Source organism: Ischnura elegans, chromosome 2, assembly GCF_921293095.1.
Source record: "Ischnura elegans chromosome 2, ioIscEleg1.1, whole genome shotgun sequence".
In the NCBI taxonomy this organism is placed as follows: domain Eukaryota; kingdom Metazoa; phylum Arthropoda; class Insecta; order Odonata; family Coenagrionidae; genus Ischnura; species Ischnura elegans.
The window spans coordinates 78,870,563-78,888,110 of NC_060247.1; the positions used below are offsets into that span (position 1 = coordinate 78,870,563).

The window sequence follows — 17,548 nt, forward strand, 5'->3', positions numbered from 1 at the left end:
AGATCAAAAGAGATACAGGGAAAGACCGTGATTTCGCCTTAACTTGACCCACAGAAGGAAATGGAAATGAGATATTGGAAGGAAGTGAGCGAAATGAATAAATCTTTATTGGCTCAAAACATTTATTTTACCAACTTAAATAGGACGTATCACACCCTCTCGAACGGTGGTATTTTAAATTTGTTCGCAGAAATAGTCGTTTAAAACTTAAATTATCACCTAGAATTCTACAAGAAGCAACGGGCTAAAAATTGACATTTGTAAGCATGTCCCACAAAACAATTTTACAACTGAGACAATTGTCACCATGTCTAATAGACCAATTTTACAACTGAGATAATACGGAGGTGAATTTTTCATGTTTGGAATGTAGCCAAATGTAGGCAATGTTGCATTCTATATACTGAAATTTTCAAGAGTAGAGCGTAAGTTTTAAATGAAAAATTGTAGCGAAAAAAAAACACCGGCTAACCTGGATTGATGCGTCCTCTAAACTCGCTTTACGGAAGGTAAATAATAAAAGAACGAGAAAGAAATAGAAATGAGCAAGCATTCATTCCACCAACTAAACCGCTGAGTCATTAAAACAATCTTAAAAAATAAAAACGACGAAACATCTAATTGCACAGTGAGATCCGATCGGCGAATGTCACCGCAACGATTCAATTTCAAGCGACGCTTGTCCGCAAATTCACCCGTGCGATGATTCACCCGCCACCGGCCGGCGTCCCTAAAGCGATCGACCCGAGTACGACGTCTTGATGATAAAATTGGCTCAACCTCTTCGCTCGGCTTGCCAGCAGCGAAACCCAGACGCCCGCGATTGCGAAAGGGCTTCCCCATCAGCTGACGGGCACCGCACAATGGGTCGTTGAAGGGAGGAGCCGCAACAATCAGACCCACGACAACTGCTATCCCATCTGCATGCGCTCTTTCCAGCCGAGGAGCTCGTGAGAGGAAGAGCGAGAGGGGGAGGGAGGGAAATAATACAAGAGACCAAAGATCGAGAAGAAACCGGAACGATTCCGAAGAAGATGATGATGGACGCAAATCGCGCGGTGGAAAACGAGTGCCCCAGTTCGCGGCAATTTTTTTGCCCCAATTCATGAAACTCCGGCAATAAAATTTTCTCACAACCATGATTCAGCAACGAACCGTGGAGGTGGTGGTGGTAGGCAATTTGCTGGCCTAGCAAGACGTATGGCACGAATCCGATTGCTTTGCTACCTTTGGTCGCGGACACAATGCCTTAATGCCTTCAACAACATTCACACGTTTGGGCGTCACAGCGGTGCGATTACATTTCTGTGGCATGAAATCAAAAAGAAGGCTAACAAAGCACGAATCAGACTTATCTTGCATCGATTCGAATATCTGACCTTTGAAACAATCGCAATAGGACAGACAGATCTTAAGAAGTAGGTAATATTCCTTCCGGAAAATATTCAGGTGCTTTTGCAACAAAATTGGCAGAGAAATACTCATCATTCACGTTTTAATAACCCCTTCGTATGAATCTCATTAAATTCTATTTTAATCCCCAAGTGACGAAAATAAAAAAGAACGCCTACCGTCAAAATTATTACCCACGTAATCGAACAAAATCATGTCTGAGTGCAACTATTCCTCCCCATGAAAACTTATGAATTATTCTCCGGTAGTTACAACAGCAAATGAAACGGTTTACTTACGCCCACGTTGAAAATTAGATTACTTGTCTGAGGAAATCTTGAAGATGCCCAGTGAGTTTGAGGTGTTTGGTGAATAAGTATATGACTTTATTCCTACATCTTCACGCCCACACGATTAAGCACGATGGGGCAGCCTCGAAACGTTGAAATCAGAAAAATGGACTCGCAGGACATCTCCGACTTTTTTCAAACGATCAACATCCGAGGTCACCATCCGATCAACCCCTCAGTGTTTCAACTCTGAAGGCCGTTCTACACGGGGTACGTAATTACACAAGTGTCTGACGAGTGTACGAAGGCGCAGTCAAAATTGCGTCGTGTAAAACGGTGAAATGGTTAACGAACAACGCATGCGAGAATGCATGGACATGAGATGGCAAAATATCCCGTTGTAATTTCGTTCGTGCATTAGCGCAATAGCACGTCATAAAGAGAAATTAATGCAGTTCTAACCTGCGCCCCTTACGTGCCCCATGTAAAACGGCCTTAAGAATGGTTGAATAAGTGGGGGTAGAGCTCATCCCGGACTAGGCCGTAGCTGTGTTAAATCCACGTAGCAGGGGGCATTTGTTTTCCCTAGGCCACCAGCGTCTAGCAATGAAACTCCGAAAAAAACAAATTGTTCTTCCAATATTTTTGAGAAAATAACAACCGTGGTGAAAATCAAAAAATGAAATATCCGAGCGACTGATATTAGTAATTAACGACGATGATTCACCGAAAACATTTCTGAGCGGACCTTCACAACGTATCGGTCAGCTTATGCAGTCTCCGATAACGCTCGATGACTGTTTACGTTTATCATATCGCTGAGTTTTTTGTTTTCTTTCCGGGTCGGAAGCAATCGAGGATAATGGAATGACACCGCGAGGCGTACTCTGGCCTAACTCCGCAGTTAAAGACTGCGCCGCCATCTCGCTATCGATCGCCGCCAGCTCATTCAGCTCTCCCTCCAATGTAAGGTAAGGGACTAAGCACGCGCCATCCACGGAATTAACACACCTATCCTCATGGTGCACGTGAACATCAATCGCAAAAGCTAGTGGCTAATGGATGCCTAAATACTACGGGAAGCGAGTTTTTCTGCTGGATGGGGATGGAGGAATGAATAAGATAATATGGTTTTATCAAAAGGCTCTTAAATTATGCGTCGGATTCAAGGGGTAGTAAACACGCGCTATCCTCTGAATTAACACACCTATCCTTTTGGAATATTCACGTTTCCATCGCAAAAGCTGGTGGCAGATGGATGCGCAAATACAACGGGAAGCGATTATTTGAGCGGGATGGGGATTGCGGCTGGATTAAGAGAATATTGTTTCCTCAAAAGGCTCTTCAACAGACGATTTTATGTGTGCATTTTATGGGGTAGCGTATGCCAAGATCATAGTTATAAATTGTAATAAGTAAGTTCAACTTATTGAGCATAATTCTGCAAAATAGCTCACGACTTTCATGAACGCAGCGCCACAAATGAAGGAAAAGTAATCAAACTAATAAAAGTGCTGATATCATTAGGGGGAAACAATTTTAATCAGTACTAACAAGTAATACATTGCAGTAGCGTAACTATGGGATGGATGAGGGGATAGATCCCCCCCAAAAGCCTCAGAGAAACAAATAAAATTTTTTAAAGATATTATCTAGTTATGGCATGTAATATCTGCAGCTGCATCTGCTTAAAGTTAAATCTTTAGTGCCAGTGTTATGTAAAAATGTATTTCCAGGCATGTTATTTTTAAATAATTTACCGTTTGCCCCTACCCCGTCGCCATCCCTGATCATCCCATCCCCCCCAAAGCATATTCCTAGCTACGCCACTGATACAATGATAAATACGTTATTATATCAATAGCAAAACAAATATGAAAATGATTAGCGCCCTAGGAGTCAAAGGGTTAAGCATTCACGAAGTTCTTAAATTGCAAATAAGTCCACTGGACTATTATGCGCGTTTTGACCCGCGGCTTACCATGAATTACAGGAAATATTTAATAAGCAATTCCATCCCACCTTAGGCATACCGTGAAGAGCATTTCAGCACAGAATTTCGTCCGTCGTAAGTCCGTACCGGGCGCGGCGGTCACTTGTTAAAAGCAGTCAACGACAGGCTTCTGTCCTCCCTTCAACCCTACTTTCAACACATATCCTTCCGCCCCGAGGCCCAGAGTTGAACTGACTTGAAACATCGATGCAGACGCGATTTTCAAACGTGGGCGTCAGTACTCCTAAAACTCAGCGAGGCGAGAAAGGAAGGCAGGCAGATTCAGCGGTAGGTACCCATTGTCTTTGGGATTTATCTCGACTTCCCTGCCCTTTGAACACTTGTCCGTTTAGCCCTTGCCTTCCTACGATGTAGCGAAGCGGCGCTTATGTTTCAAATACAACCACGATGAGCGCAATAGCTTTTTAATACGAAGAAATAACAATAGGTAGATAATTCCCCGACATCGGAATACAGTTTTGGGCGTAACGAAAGAGTGCACGATGACGCTGAAGTAAATGATGGATATTTAACAAAATATCATACACTCGACAATTGATTTTAATGACTTGGGTATAACTATAGAGGAAAAAATCAGCAAGATTAATTTTGAGCAGCAAATCAGGGATACACAGGGGAACAGTAAACAGTGTTTTAAAGGGATAAGGAAGAGCTCGGCCTCGAGCGAAAAAAATGGAAATTGTTAAAACAAATAATATGACGCAAAAGATACGGATGCATTGTCCCCACGAAGTCCCAATGAATTCCAAACACCCTGGTAAAGGCAAGGTTTTGAGAAAATAAACTGGTTTTCCTCAGTGGCGGATACATATGGGGGGTTTAGGGGGGGCCACCCGCCTTGCGGAGCCACCTGCATTGCCTAATATAGCAGAACCACAATTGAAATTTTTTTTATCATAAGATAGCATTGTTTTTAATCAGCTTAAATGAAACCTTCTCAAACTTTGCATCGACTTATTTTTCATTCCAATAAAAGTTCTCAAGAAATATTTAGCGCCCCCCTTGAGTTTTTTCTGTATCTGCTGCTGGTTTTCTTGTATGCTAGGGGAGATTTGCCACACGTCATATTAAACAACGAAAAAAAGTTAAATAGGATGTACTTTTGACTAGATCAAATGATGGTCTATCAAACGCCAGTTAACAGACTATTGCCCACTAGTAATAATATAAATAACGATCACAATATTCCTCCCGTAATACATACGATTCTGCCAAGCATCGTCCATATCTCAGTATTCCAGTTGACGAGTTTAGTCATTTATACGTTAATAGTGGCGTGGCTATATATTTTTTCTTTTGGGGATTCAAATATTCAAATAATTTCCTGAATAAATAGCTTTCATTCCTATCACAGTAATATAACCCAAAGAAGAGGCGAATTGACACCCAACTACCTCGATTTGAATTACTGATAAGGCTAAACTGGCGGTGTGAGCGAAAGTATTATCTCCGAACCCAATACATGCGAAGAAAATTAAACTAAAATTAGGCGTGGAAGTCACTAGTGTATCATTATTAAACAAAATACTTATCCCACTGCTGACTCTAAGGCCCCTATTAGCCGAGGCAACCAGACGCGCCACCGGTGGCGCGTCCGGTGGAACTGGTCAGTCGTGGGGCATAGAATCAAATGAGTCCTATTAGCCGAGGCAACCAGACGCGCCACCAGACTTTCCACCGAAACCAGTCGCCTGAGCCCCGCAACCGCGCCTTCCACCTTGGGTTGCTCAGGCCCCTATTAGCCGAGGCAACCAGACGCGCCACCGGTGGCGCGTCCGGTGACGCGTCTGGTTGCCTCGGCTAATAGGGGCCTAATGCTTTCAGGATATCGTCTCCACATCCACCAAAAAGCAACCACAACGTCTCCATAGCGACAGTTTTTGTGATACCTGCGTGCATTATTTCGGATGAACCTCCGCCGCACACACTGCAGAATCCACAAGAGACAGAAGAGAGCGGGGGAACCAGCACCGTGACGAACGAAGACGCGGGAGCGGTATCGGTGGGGACGGGAAGCCATAATTGGACGGAACAGGGATTGTACGCGATCCTCGGAAAACATCAGAATCCGGTTTCACAGGCAAAGCAGATGGAAACGGCAACAAAAACTCAACACCTTTAATCCACCCACTCAAAGATGCTAACTTATATAGATAGAATCTTATATAAAAAATAAATTTGAGTAACAACATTAAGGTAAATAAGCAGTGGAAATAAGAGACAAGGAAAGTATAGGCAGAAAGTATTACGATAACTTAAATTACAAAGAAGGTTCAGGGAAAAATATTGGGAATACAGGGAAGGATGGAAGAAGTGAGAAAAACCTGAGGCAAACCAAATTAGCAAACAATAAGTAAACAAAGACGATGCTTTGGGTATTGTAAATCGACATTGAAATAAAAACAAGATGGACGGTTTTACAAAAAAACAATTCATAAAAAAATAGGTAATTCCTTCTCGATTTCTCTATGAGCCACGAGGCTCAGTCAAAACCGAGGAATGTGATCGTCTTACTACAGGTTAGTATTACACCTTACATCCTCATTTCATCTCAGCTCGTTTGGTACAATTATTCCACAGAATGCTTAGTTTTACGATAGTAACATTCCACTATAAAGTATATTTAAAATTTATGCGCGTGCGACGCATTTCATTTTTTTAAATTAGCAAATGAAATTGGAAACTTGACTGCATTCCATTCAGCTCATATTTAACTTACAATAATGACGTGCATTATTCAGGCACTGGAGTATCATTCATGAAGCATGACTCATTACAAATATGAACATTTATTCCAGTGTAATGGAAAATAATTACGGCAACCGTAAGTCTCGAGTCACTAGATTACATGGAGTGGGGACTTTTCAGGATAAGTGCATTTATAATAGGGAGGAACTTTGCTCACGTGCTATCAATTTCACTCATTTCTTAAAAGGGTAGGTGGATGCCGAATAGTAGATTGCATGCCCTCCTTAAAATGTGTTCAAATATTGGGATATGGAGCATCAGGTCGGCTGTCCGTGGGGAGCAAGAAAAACAAATACTTCCATCGAAAAAGAAAACACAGGGCATAAGCAATGGGGAAGTCAAAACATGGCTGCTTTCAAAAAACCTTTTTGTTTTAATAATGCCAATTAATTTAAATAATTTTTGTAACAATGGGAAATTTTGTACCCATTTTGTTGAATAGCAAACATTCTAACTGCTCTATGAAATATGAAAAATACCAACAGTGCCAACCTCCATTTACATAAAGGCAGTTGGAACCTAATGGCAGTGGAAAGCGAAAACTTTCACTTCAAACCCGTATAGTGTTATAATGCAGAGAAGAACAAAATAAGAATAAAAGCGCTTCGCTTACGGGACTAATGAGCGACCTTAAAATGGTATTCATAACCCTGAGAAGTACTCGAAGGTGAAAGGCATTTAAACCCAGTGTAATGCTCCTTTGATGCATTCGTAAAGAGAAAGACCATTAGCACCCACTGAAGCAGCTGGGACTGGGACGTTCAAGTACATAAGACGTTGGCCATTAATCATGCGACATGTTTCGGAAAACTTACTGTCTTTTCCCTTCCCGAAACAATAACCTCTAATGACTTTCTGTAGCACCCATCCAACAAACAACAGAATTCCGGTTTTTCTTCGAACTCGAAAAATGAGAAATTGTGGGTAAAAAAGGAAAATTCATTACGTATTAAGTGCTTTAAAATTATTATAACGAGAGCCTCCATTGCTATTCTTCCAGCAATTACAGAATTAAACATTGGAGCGTAACTGTCTTAGAACAGAAAAGTAAGTACGATTGGCACTCGACTTGAGCAAAATACCTCAAAATTTTCAAACTTAAGAAAAATCGAATTTCAACAGTAGGTATATTCCGGATAGTGTTGATGAGGGTCACCCTAAAAGTAATAAAAATTCAAAAGGATTCACATTGCGAAAAACTACCACCCATGTCTCCAATGACACTTCACTAAAAAGTAAGAGGGAGTGAAATTGACAAATAAAGAAGCCATTTTTGAAGACGAAAATGTTAGTAGTTATAACTTTTGGAGACGATAAACGACAAGGAATTGCTTATGTAAACCTTGGCAACGTTAACCTTCATTAGATGAAGCCTTCCGCTTGAACATGAATAAGTTCTTCTTTGGTTAATTCTGATAATTCACACCCATAAAATCAGTATGACGATTAGTTTAAATTATATCCAAATTTTTTATTCTTCCACGTCAAATTAGCAGGACATAGTACTATCCTAGACTATAGGTATAATCTCTCAATTTAAGACATCATAAATTCTCCGACGGAATGAATCAGTATATTTTAAGTATATTTTCCTATATCCTTACATAAAGCAGAGGCATACTGCTTATTTGCTCATTATGTTTTGCTACCACGTTATTAGTTGCGACTTCAACTAGGCAGGAGAAGGCACAAGGTCCACTGACTGTATGAGAAAAACAGGGTGGTGATTCAGGACTCCGTGGTAGTAGCTAAGAGCGATGATTTCTTGGACTGGTTCAACAACCTTCAAAGGGAAGTAACGTTTCTCCCTCAAACATTTACGAAAGGCAAATCAGAGAATCAAGTTACAGCTTAAAACCCACGCATAATATGATCAATAGATAATTTCCTTCTTCCACCGAGCGCTATAAAAAGATGCGAAATTAAATCAAACGTTGTCAACATCCATTCGTGATTACAATCACCAATTACCATTTCATTCATAGAAAATATCACTCGATTCTCATATTTCCATACACTGGTTAAACAAAGGGTATACCCCGCGGAGTAATTCTCATGAAACGGGCATAAATTATCACCAACTTTTCGAAGGGAGGAACATGAAAAAGATTATTATTTTCAAAAACTTTTCCACCGTAACGTGTATCTATTATGCTGATATAATATGTACTCTGACACATTTTGAGCTATGGCTATAATTTAAAGGGTTAAAACTATATTTTATATAGATATAAATTATATGAGAAAAAATTCATATGAAAATAAATGAAAAGGAAAATATATGTTATACGGAAAATAATTTATTAATAGCAGTTAATAATTATATAGCCACCTACCATCGATAATGAGTATGTATAAATATGTCTGTACCGTGCACAAATGCATAAGAAAATTGCATTTCATTAACCTTAACCACCTCAAGGTCTCACGTAGTTAAAATGAATATACCTAAGAATGAATTATCAAACTCAGGTTCAGTTGATTTCACCTTATATAACCCAGGCCACTGTAGAATCTGAAACCCGAGCCGCTACCACAACGAATGATACTACAGTGGGAGCGTCCCTCCAGAGCAAATACCCAGAGGAGCTGTGCAGAGGGTGAACAAGAGTGAATCCATCCTACAGCAAAAAAAACGAAGGTATGAGGCATAGGGGCGTGCCGAAAGAGCTAAGCACATGATTTTCCATGCTTAAGTATCCGAGTTCAACGAGGCGAACACAAAGACGCCAGGATGCATACGAGTCACTTATCCTTCCTCAAATCCTCTAGAATATGACTGCGACTTTCCACACGGGGAGTTTCTTTCTGGGTCAATAGAGGCCCATTTCATCCTATACTCTTCCTCGAGTGCATCCCTCCCACGACTTACGAACAAGCATCCCGAAACACGGTAATGAACACCGCCTCCTGTTATTGCATTGCTTGCAACAACTAATGTGAAATATGAGATGCACTCCATAAAGACACGAGCAGGATCAAATGTGCGCGAAAGAAATGAGTAAATTTCACAATAAATCCAATTAGCGAACCAGAATTACGTAACTGCATGAAATTCTGGGTATTCTACCGGGTGTAATCCCCAGACTATTTCCAGAGAGCAAGAAGAATGTTGGAAGATGGCGTTCAAGCGAAATGGCGAAAAATCGTGACGTTTTCGGAAACTCTAGCAAATGTATGAGCTACAAAGGGCTAATTTCCCATGTTGAAAATCGGAGACAATGTTATGCAGTCGATTCAGTAGAAAAAATTTATTACTATGCTATCACTTATTTTAAAAACCTTCCATATGATAAAGCGATTTTCAAACGAAAATAGGACCTTACAAAATTTATTCTGGCAGTAAATATTAAATAAATCCCGCCTAGTTGGTAACATTCTCCATCTTTTTTGGTCTCGCAAAATATACAAAAATTCCCTGTTCACGTGAGAGACACCAGCTTCTGATTCACCGCGCGTGCTTTAATCAACTGCCATCATGAGCATTTGAAAAAAAAATCCACGCGAAAAATCGAAGTCAGCAAAGCTGAAACCTTAGTTTCCGCCACGCTTGGAAAAACATTGGCGACCCGTTCCACGTGCTCAGCGTGAAAACTCACCACTCGCAGGAAACTGAAAATATCTACATCCGTCCTTCGATTCCATTGCTCAGGAAAATTTTTGGCCAAAAAAATTGATACAGAGGGAAACACAAGAGTAGGTCAATATAAAGTATTACTTAGTAAGTAGCTAAGTACTAAGAACTTTAAACAAATTATCAAAGATCATACTCATTTGGAATATTTTGATTTCAATTTGGATAACGAGCTGCAGATTAGCTGATGTTGATATTGCCTGCAAAAAGTGAATTATAAACCAAATAAAAAAGGGAACAATGTCTACCGCAGCCACCGTCTTAAAAAAAGTGACAAAGAAAATAACTGTAAGGTACTATCCCGAGATCTTACTTCTTCTTTACTTCTCTTTTTTACTTCCCTATACACTACCTCCAGGTGAATCTGTCACCAGAAATACTAAAATATTTTTTTTAAAGCTATAATTTTATTGACTGTTAACAATACAATAATCATGGTTGGTAGCAAGGATGCGGAAACTATAAATCAAAATTTAATAAATACGGAGCAGCGTAGCTTTTTTATAAGCTCGATAACAGAAGGATAGTAGAAATTAAGACAGCTAAAAGACAGATGGGGTAACATTTCTTAAAAGAAGTGAAACGAGGATTGCGCGAGGCACTAGGCACATCGGAAATGTCGCTTTAAGGAAGAAAGTTCCAATACCGACGTGTGTCAACCATGAAGTTATTTGCAGCGCAGGCGAACAGAGACGGCAGCGGAGAGCATTTTCAAAGAGAGGAAATGAAAACGACGGCCATATTCGATGAAAAAACATTTCCAATAACAACCACGTAAGTTAAGGCCTAAAATAGATCACAAAACGATTGAGTTGACAGTTCTATTGTTCGAAGGTGATTTGAAGCACGTGAAAGATATACAAAACGTTTGCGATAAGCTATAACGTCAACAAGGTGAACAGCTAGTAGAATAAAAATGAATTATTAAGTTATGACGAGCTTCCTGGGATGAGAAACAAGAAAAATGGCGAAAAAAGGTAATGGATGTATCATATATGTTGAGGTAAATTTTGTTCATTTTAATATTCATGCAAGAAGCATTCCAGTAAATTCAATATAGAGAGTGAGTTCAGGCTTTATCTAGAGGATATCAAATTAAAATAGCAAATCTGATAATTAGTCCCTAAATTGGACTATTAATGAAGAAAACAGAAAAAAAGTGTCTAAAACACCACCTGTTAACAAAAGAACACTGTACTGCAATACACTAAAATACTGCGACTAAGTACATCCCTGTCCTAGAGTAAACTAGAGTATATTATGCAACTTTACCTATAAATAAATAAGATAGGTACAATTTTTTAGGATCCTTGGTGATACAAAAAGTGCCATTGCCTCAGAAAAAGTAAAAATCGAAGAGGCTAGCTTTTTCTCGTTTCGTAGCGCGCTAACTTCGCCAGCAACTGGCTTCACAGAATTAAAAAAAAAAACACAATAATTATATTCGGTCACAATTTCTTCGAAGCCTTAACGATAATAATTCTGAGTCATTGAAGTTAAATCAGGAAGATCCGAATTAGGAACCACGCTCGAGACGAGTTGCGATGTTTTGGAGAGGGCGCGATCAGTTTGGGATACACAAAAGGACAGCATCATAATCTCCGACGCCCACATCGAAAAGTGTCCGTTCGTCATCTCACCTGAGAGAGCAATGAAGACGCTGTGCCATGCAATTCAGCGGTGATCAAGTGCCTGCTTATAAACCTGCTCTTTACCACATATTTAGAGAACGAACAAAGAATTTACTGCAGCTCTACTGAGGGTATTTTCGGGCTTAACCTAATGGAAGATTTACCTATTCATAAAAAAAAACTCGAGCAATTTCCACAAATAATTAATTGCACCTGCAATTGTAGAAACAAGGGTGTTTCTAAACTTTTTGTGGAAAATAGTGCGTCTATTTTAAGAATACACAGGCTTATTTCCAAATATCCGGGGGATGGTAACTTTTCCTGACCGTATGTCAGCGTGGCTGTGTGGGACGAAAATACCTTAATTTCCAACGGATGCATTAATAAATATACCACCGGTCACTAGCGCACAAATGAAAAGAAAAATTCAAGCATGCCAATAATGAACCAAATGAAAGTAATTCACTCGAAATGCAAAGTAGTTAAAATCATTCAAATCATAACTACTCCCATTAACTCAAGGTTGAAGATAATAAACAGCTGATAGTAGCGCCAGTCGCATGAAATTTTATCAGGCCTCATGCTCCCAACACCTGCAAAATACTGTTTGAACTTGACCGCATTTCTTATAAAGCAAAAAGTCTCTATTTTATCTAGAAAAAACATTCTGCAGGGACTACTCCATGCAGAAAAAAAAGCCGAAAAAATTGTTCACTTAGAACCAACTACTCTTCAAATTTCCTTTCTCTATCCAATTTTCGATAGTCTCCAGAATACAATAGTCCTCAAAGCTAATAACCAAATGAATTCCATGAACAGGATAGTCATCGAATCAGAAATCATAATCCAACAATAATAATTGTCAACCAGTCAAGTGTTCAATTGGGTCACTTTATATGCCGCGACACACTCAAAGAATATAAATTAAGGTCCCTTTTTCGGCAATAAAGTAAGTACCCATGATATCCCTCACAAAAATATACAATCCAAATATTATCTAACGTAAGCCCTATATTAAAAATTTTTTTTACGGAAATGGAACTACTCAAATATAAAATATTAAGAAGTTATATGCTCTCCGATAGTGGGAATGAATGATTTTGTGTCAATAAAACAATATTTAGAAATAATATTACCAATCAATTCTAACCATCCAAAACAAAGCACCAATCTTCTTCCACAAGTCCATCCAGAGCCAAGAGAAAATCTAGCTTCTGCGTATTCCGATCTATTACCCTTTCGGCATCACATGCTTTGCAAAGTTATTAGCACATGCAATGGCAAACATAGAAGGCATTTTCCGACACATGTGAAAAAACACCTCTAAAGTTATTTTAATAAGTGATTACGTTAGATAAAAACAATCGGCTTAAAAATAAACCTCCACATTAAATTAAAATGTTTGATAATTATAAATGAATAATCACGACTGACATATTCTCTCCAATGGCCACTGTTTCACATAGTATCATACTCGATAAAAAAGGAAATAATGTGCCACAGTTACTTTTAACGGAGGGGTAGACTGACGAAAACAAGGATTAAAAGTAGTCAACATGAAATTATTGACCGCATGACATTTAAAAAACAAATGAAATTTCAACATTTCTACGTATACAGCATTGATGAAATTGTGCGCGCATCAACGTTTGATGATTACCTCGTACAGAACTTCTCCGTCGTTATAATATAAATACGATGAAATTCATCGCAGCCAGAAGCCCGAAGTACGTTAAAACCAAGTTGTACGAGAAAACAACCACCTAGGCAAGACAAAAATTTTGCCGTATTTTTCAGACCGCCAACCACAAATTCCATTCTAACACTCAACGACGACAACAATGAATCCAACGACAAGCTTTTCGTGGAAAACGGGAATAAATCCATGCTTATCCAATAGGATCGAGAGGTACTCACCGAGAACACAGACTGAATCACAATAAAATATCCTAAACAGACTCCTCTTCCACCATTCCTTTCAAGGTTGCAGTTTTAACACTCCCTGCCACACGCTGTTGATGCGGCTACGGACATAATAACGCAGATCACACGAACACCGTCGTGACCACAAAAATACTATTGAATGTTTACCATGGCTCACAAATCTGGTGATGAACGGCTCTTTCATTCACTCAAATCAGCTCTTCTTGCTAACTGAAACGGCAGGCATCAAAACACGTACTTACTCCCCTTGTCACGGCACGATGTCGCGATTCGCACCAGCAAAAACAAACTGTGAGCACTTTCTCCGATGAGGTTCCGTCTAAAGAGGAGGCGTCCTGTTTTTTTCCCCTCTCGTCTCTTCAAATTCAGAGCACGAGTGACGACAAGGGAACCTCCCTTCCCTCCACAGCGGGGCGAAGAGGAAACGAGGTCTGGGTCTCGTTCATGATTTTCAAAAGACACTGGATAAGGCGGCACCTATTTCTCTATCACCTCGCGACGGGCGGTCCGGCGCCCTTGGAAAAGATTGTGTACTCGGAAACAGAGGAAATATACGCGGCACGAAGATAAAAGTGGAGAATATCGCCAAAATAATGATAACACACCCGTAGCGGAACCCATAAAGAAAACAAGACCTCCAGGTATTATCTAAACGGCCGCCAAATACGTTTACACGGACAAATCATTCGATTTGGCCGTGACCGTTAATAGCAGGGCGGATGAGTAACTCAAGCCATAAATTTAAGAGACCATAACATCTTTCGATAAAAGAGTGGAAAATCCTAGAAGACTCTGAAAGAAGGTACTCTTCAAATCCAAAGATAAATTCAAAATATAAACAGTGAAGTAAAATGATACAACTTTAGTAACATTCACGATTTGAAAATGTAGCCGAAGCAATCACATAATGTTACCACAAAGGAAAAAGGTCATTATTGGTAGACTCATTGGAAGATTCATACCTGGCGGTTGCTTTCGTGAATGGCGAAAAATTTGCCTCGAAGGGTCACGCACCTCCCGCCAGCGCTCCAGATGTCATAGGGACGTAGAAGCCTTTCCGCCGCGGCAATGTTGTAGCCCAAGGGAATGTCACCAATCCAGTAAAATAGCAATAAAACTCAGCACAAATATACCTAAATCCTAGTAAAAACCCATTTAAAGATGGGAAAACAGCTATTGAGCCAGGAATATTTTCCTGGTATCCTCATTTTTCCGTAAAATAAAATCTCAAAACAACTTCCGTTACGACCATACACCTGGCGGTTGCTTCGGTAAATGATGGCGAAAAAATTGCCTCAAGAGGTCACGCACGCACAAACGGTGGAACGCAAACGGCAATTTTTATTAAAGGACGCCCGGATGTTTACCGTGGGAATCCAATAAGCTGCGTCACTAGGATGCCGCGAAATGAAATGGCTCCACTAGCAAAAGAAGAGAGATACCATAAGGGTGCTGAAGAGAAAAAGAGTCCATTGCATGGCTATCTCAGTGGAAAGGAACATTTAATCTCGGGATTCTGATTAAAATTTCCAGTTAGAAGTTAGATAGAGGTAGGTCGGTAGATATTTCCTCGGATGGAGGGATGAATATTTTAATTTCTTCAGATGCACCGTTAGTAATTAAGAGCACTTGACGTCAAAACAGGGACAATCTAGCGAAGAAATAAAAATATAAAAATGTGAGACTGTATTTTCATTTAGTAAAGACAATCTGACGGATTAATTCCTACTGAATACAGTTTTATTTATTAAAAAATAATTGTATTAGGAAGTTATAATTGCTTTACATATTAAAATATTGGCATTTTTACAAATTACCAGCAATCCCTGTTTTCAATAATGCATATAATCAATGTTAATAATCACACATTCAATAATTTATACCGCTAGAATGTGTATCACGCTGTACTAAAGATATATCGATAATATCTTCATATTTCAAAATAGAAATTTAAAAAAAATCATGAACGAAATGAATTAGTATTTACGATTCTCAGATAAATATGAATTCTGAAAAACAAGCTTATTAACACTTTCCCTTCATAATTTTCATGATTTACTTACTTATGAGAAATAGGGTTCTTAAGATTTTCTGATTTTTTTTTCCCTTTTCCCTATCAAAACTTCGGCTTACAAGCAACTCACCCGATGGAAAACCCGAGAAGATTTCACAAGTTTCATACGCCGAGACAAACAAAATCATATGCCTTGTCTACAATCTTTCCCAAACATATTTTTTCAGCTACTGTCATAGATCAGAATATGTAGACGCTCGCAGATATGACTCTACGATACCCCTATTCTCCACGGGCCCCTGCAGGGCTAATCACTTCGACCCGGCCTTCCTCCTGCCGCCTCCGCGCTTACTCGGAAAATGGAACAGAGGCACCGAGGAAGTTACTTCCCGAGAACGCAATTAAAACCCTCCACAAAGTAACACTCTCGGGGACACTGCGACCCCGAAAACGGGAAAAAAGAAAAAAAATAAAAAGATTAATTGAAGACGTGACGACGACGACTAGGCCGAAGTGGGTCAGCGTGCTCTCTCGAATTATAAGCCCGCAAGTGACAGGCACTTTAGGACAAATCCGCGAGCTCGTTTCCTTGTCTTTAAAAGCGCAGGGGGGCCGCGAGATATTGGTTGGATTGGGCGACCCGGATGACGGGCGCCTCGGGTTATTCGGCGTGAAAAGAGGGCAACCAGATGAAAAGTGTTAATTTGAATACTCTCTCCCTTCAAAATCTTCGAAGTGAGAGTTGAAAATCCAAAAAGATGCAGCCGAACCACCTTATTACCCACTTAGATAAGCGATAAAATCATTTTCTTCGCCCAATATTCGCACAATTGATGGGGTTGCGCCAACTATGGAGACCTCTGATCGGCAGGGCCAAACCAGGATCCCAATCAGGAAGTTTCCAACCGATACATATCTAATCAACGCAATTTTAAAGATGACTATTGAAATTTTAGAATTAATTCTACTGGGAATCCTATTCCTACCACGGAGTTGGACTCATTCTCCACACATCCAAAATTCCTCTTTTCTTAAGGAAGAGACAAAAGGTGTGGGTGGAATGTATAACGAGGGATAAGAGGATTCTCAAAAGCGTGATTGATGTTGATTGAACGAGAAGGGGGGAGAAATAGAACAGACATCCACGGTATTCATAGATACAATGAAGAGAAATAGAACATATGCCGGGCTAAAGAAGGAAAGGTAGGGGAAATAGAGAACGAAAAGGACGAATACTAAATTTAGTCTGTCTTGTTCCCTGCATCATCATTGCTTCAATTTTCATTATATTCATTCATGACACACTTTAACAAATTCCATCGAAACGAATCAAGAATTCATTCCAAAAAATACAACATTCCATTCTCATACGTCATACACCGCGTTATAAATTCATTCCATCGCAAAGCAAGTTACCACATTCTTTGAGGCGGTTTGTATCCGAGGCTAATATTAATTGGATTTTGGCTGATTCAACTCTGTCCGGCACAGCAGTCAACAAAAAATTCTTCGGTTACGGAAAAAAGGCATTCATAGGTGAACAGTTTGCAATGAAAAAATAAACGTCATAAAGTCCAATTTTGTTTAATACCATTCAAAACAATAAAAATATTTAAAATTTTGAGCGAAGGAAAAATAAAACTCGTATTTTTTAAAGAATTAAAAGAAAATACTTGGGCTAATTAACAAAAATATCAACAAGAAAATCATAAAAGACCATCACAAATGCAAAAGACCAAATACTAGTGCTGGGTGATAATCATTTCTTTGGAGGGATGGAGAGAGTACACATGAATAGGAATATAATAATGAAATAAATAAAATGCAGACCTGTTACTCAATGACAGCAACTCAAAATTCTATGAAATTCAATCCAACAGA

The 17,548-nt window shown here is 39.4% G+C and overlaps 1 protein-coding gene across 5 annotated transcripts in view; it reads right to left on the bottom strand.

The window, feature by feature from the left end:
* LOC124154020 (mitogen-activated protein kinase-binding protein 1) overlaps positions 1–17,548 on the bottom strand; it is a 361,316-nt gene that overhangs the window by 250,391 nt on the left and 93,377 nt on the right. The window contains exon 1 of one of the 5 annotated variants that reach the window (XM_046527498.1): positions 13,627–13,643. The exons of the other annotated variants lie outside the window; for them this stretch is intronic. The gene's annotated coding sequence lies outside the window, so the exon portion shown is untranslated. Of the gene's footprint in view, positions 1–13,626; positions 13,644–17,548 lie in introns of those variants that run through there. 5 annotated transcript variants of the gene reach the window in all.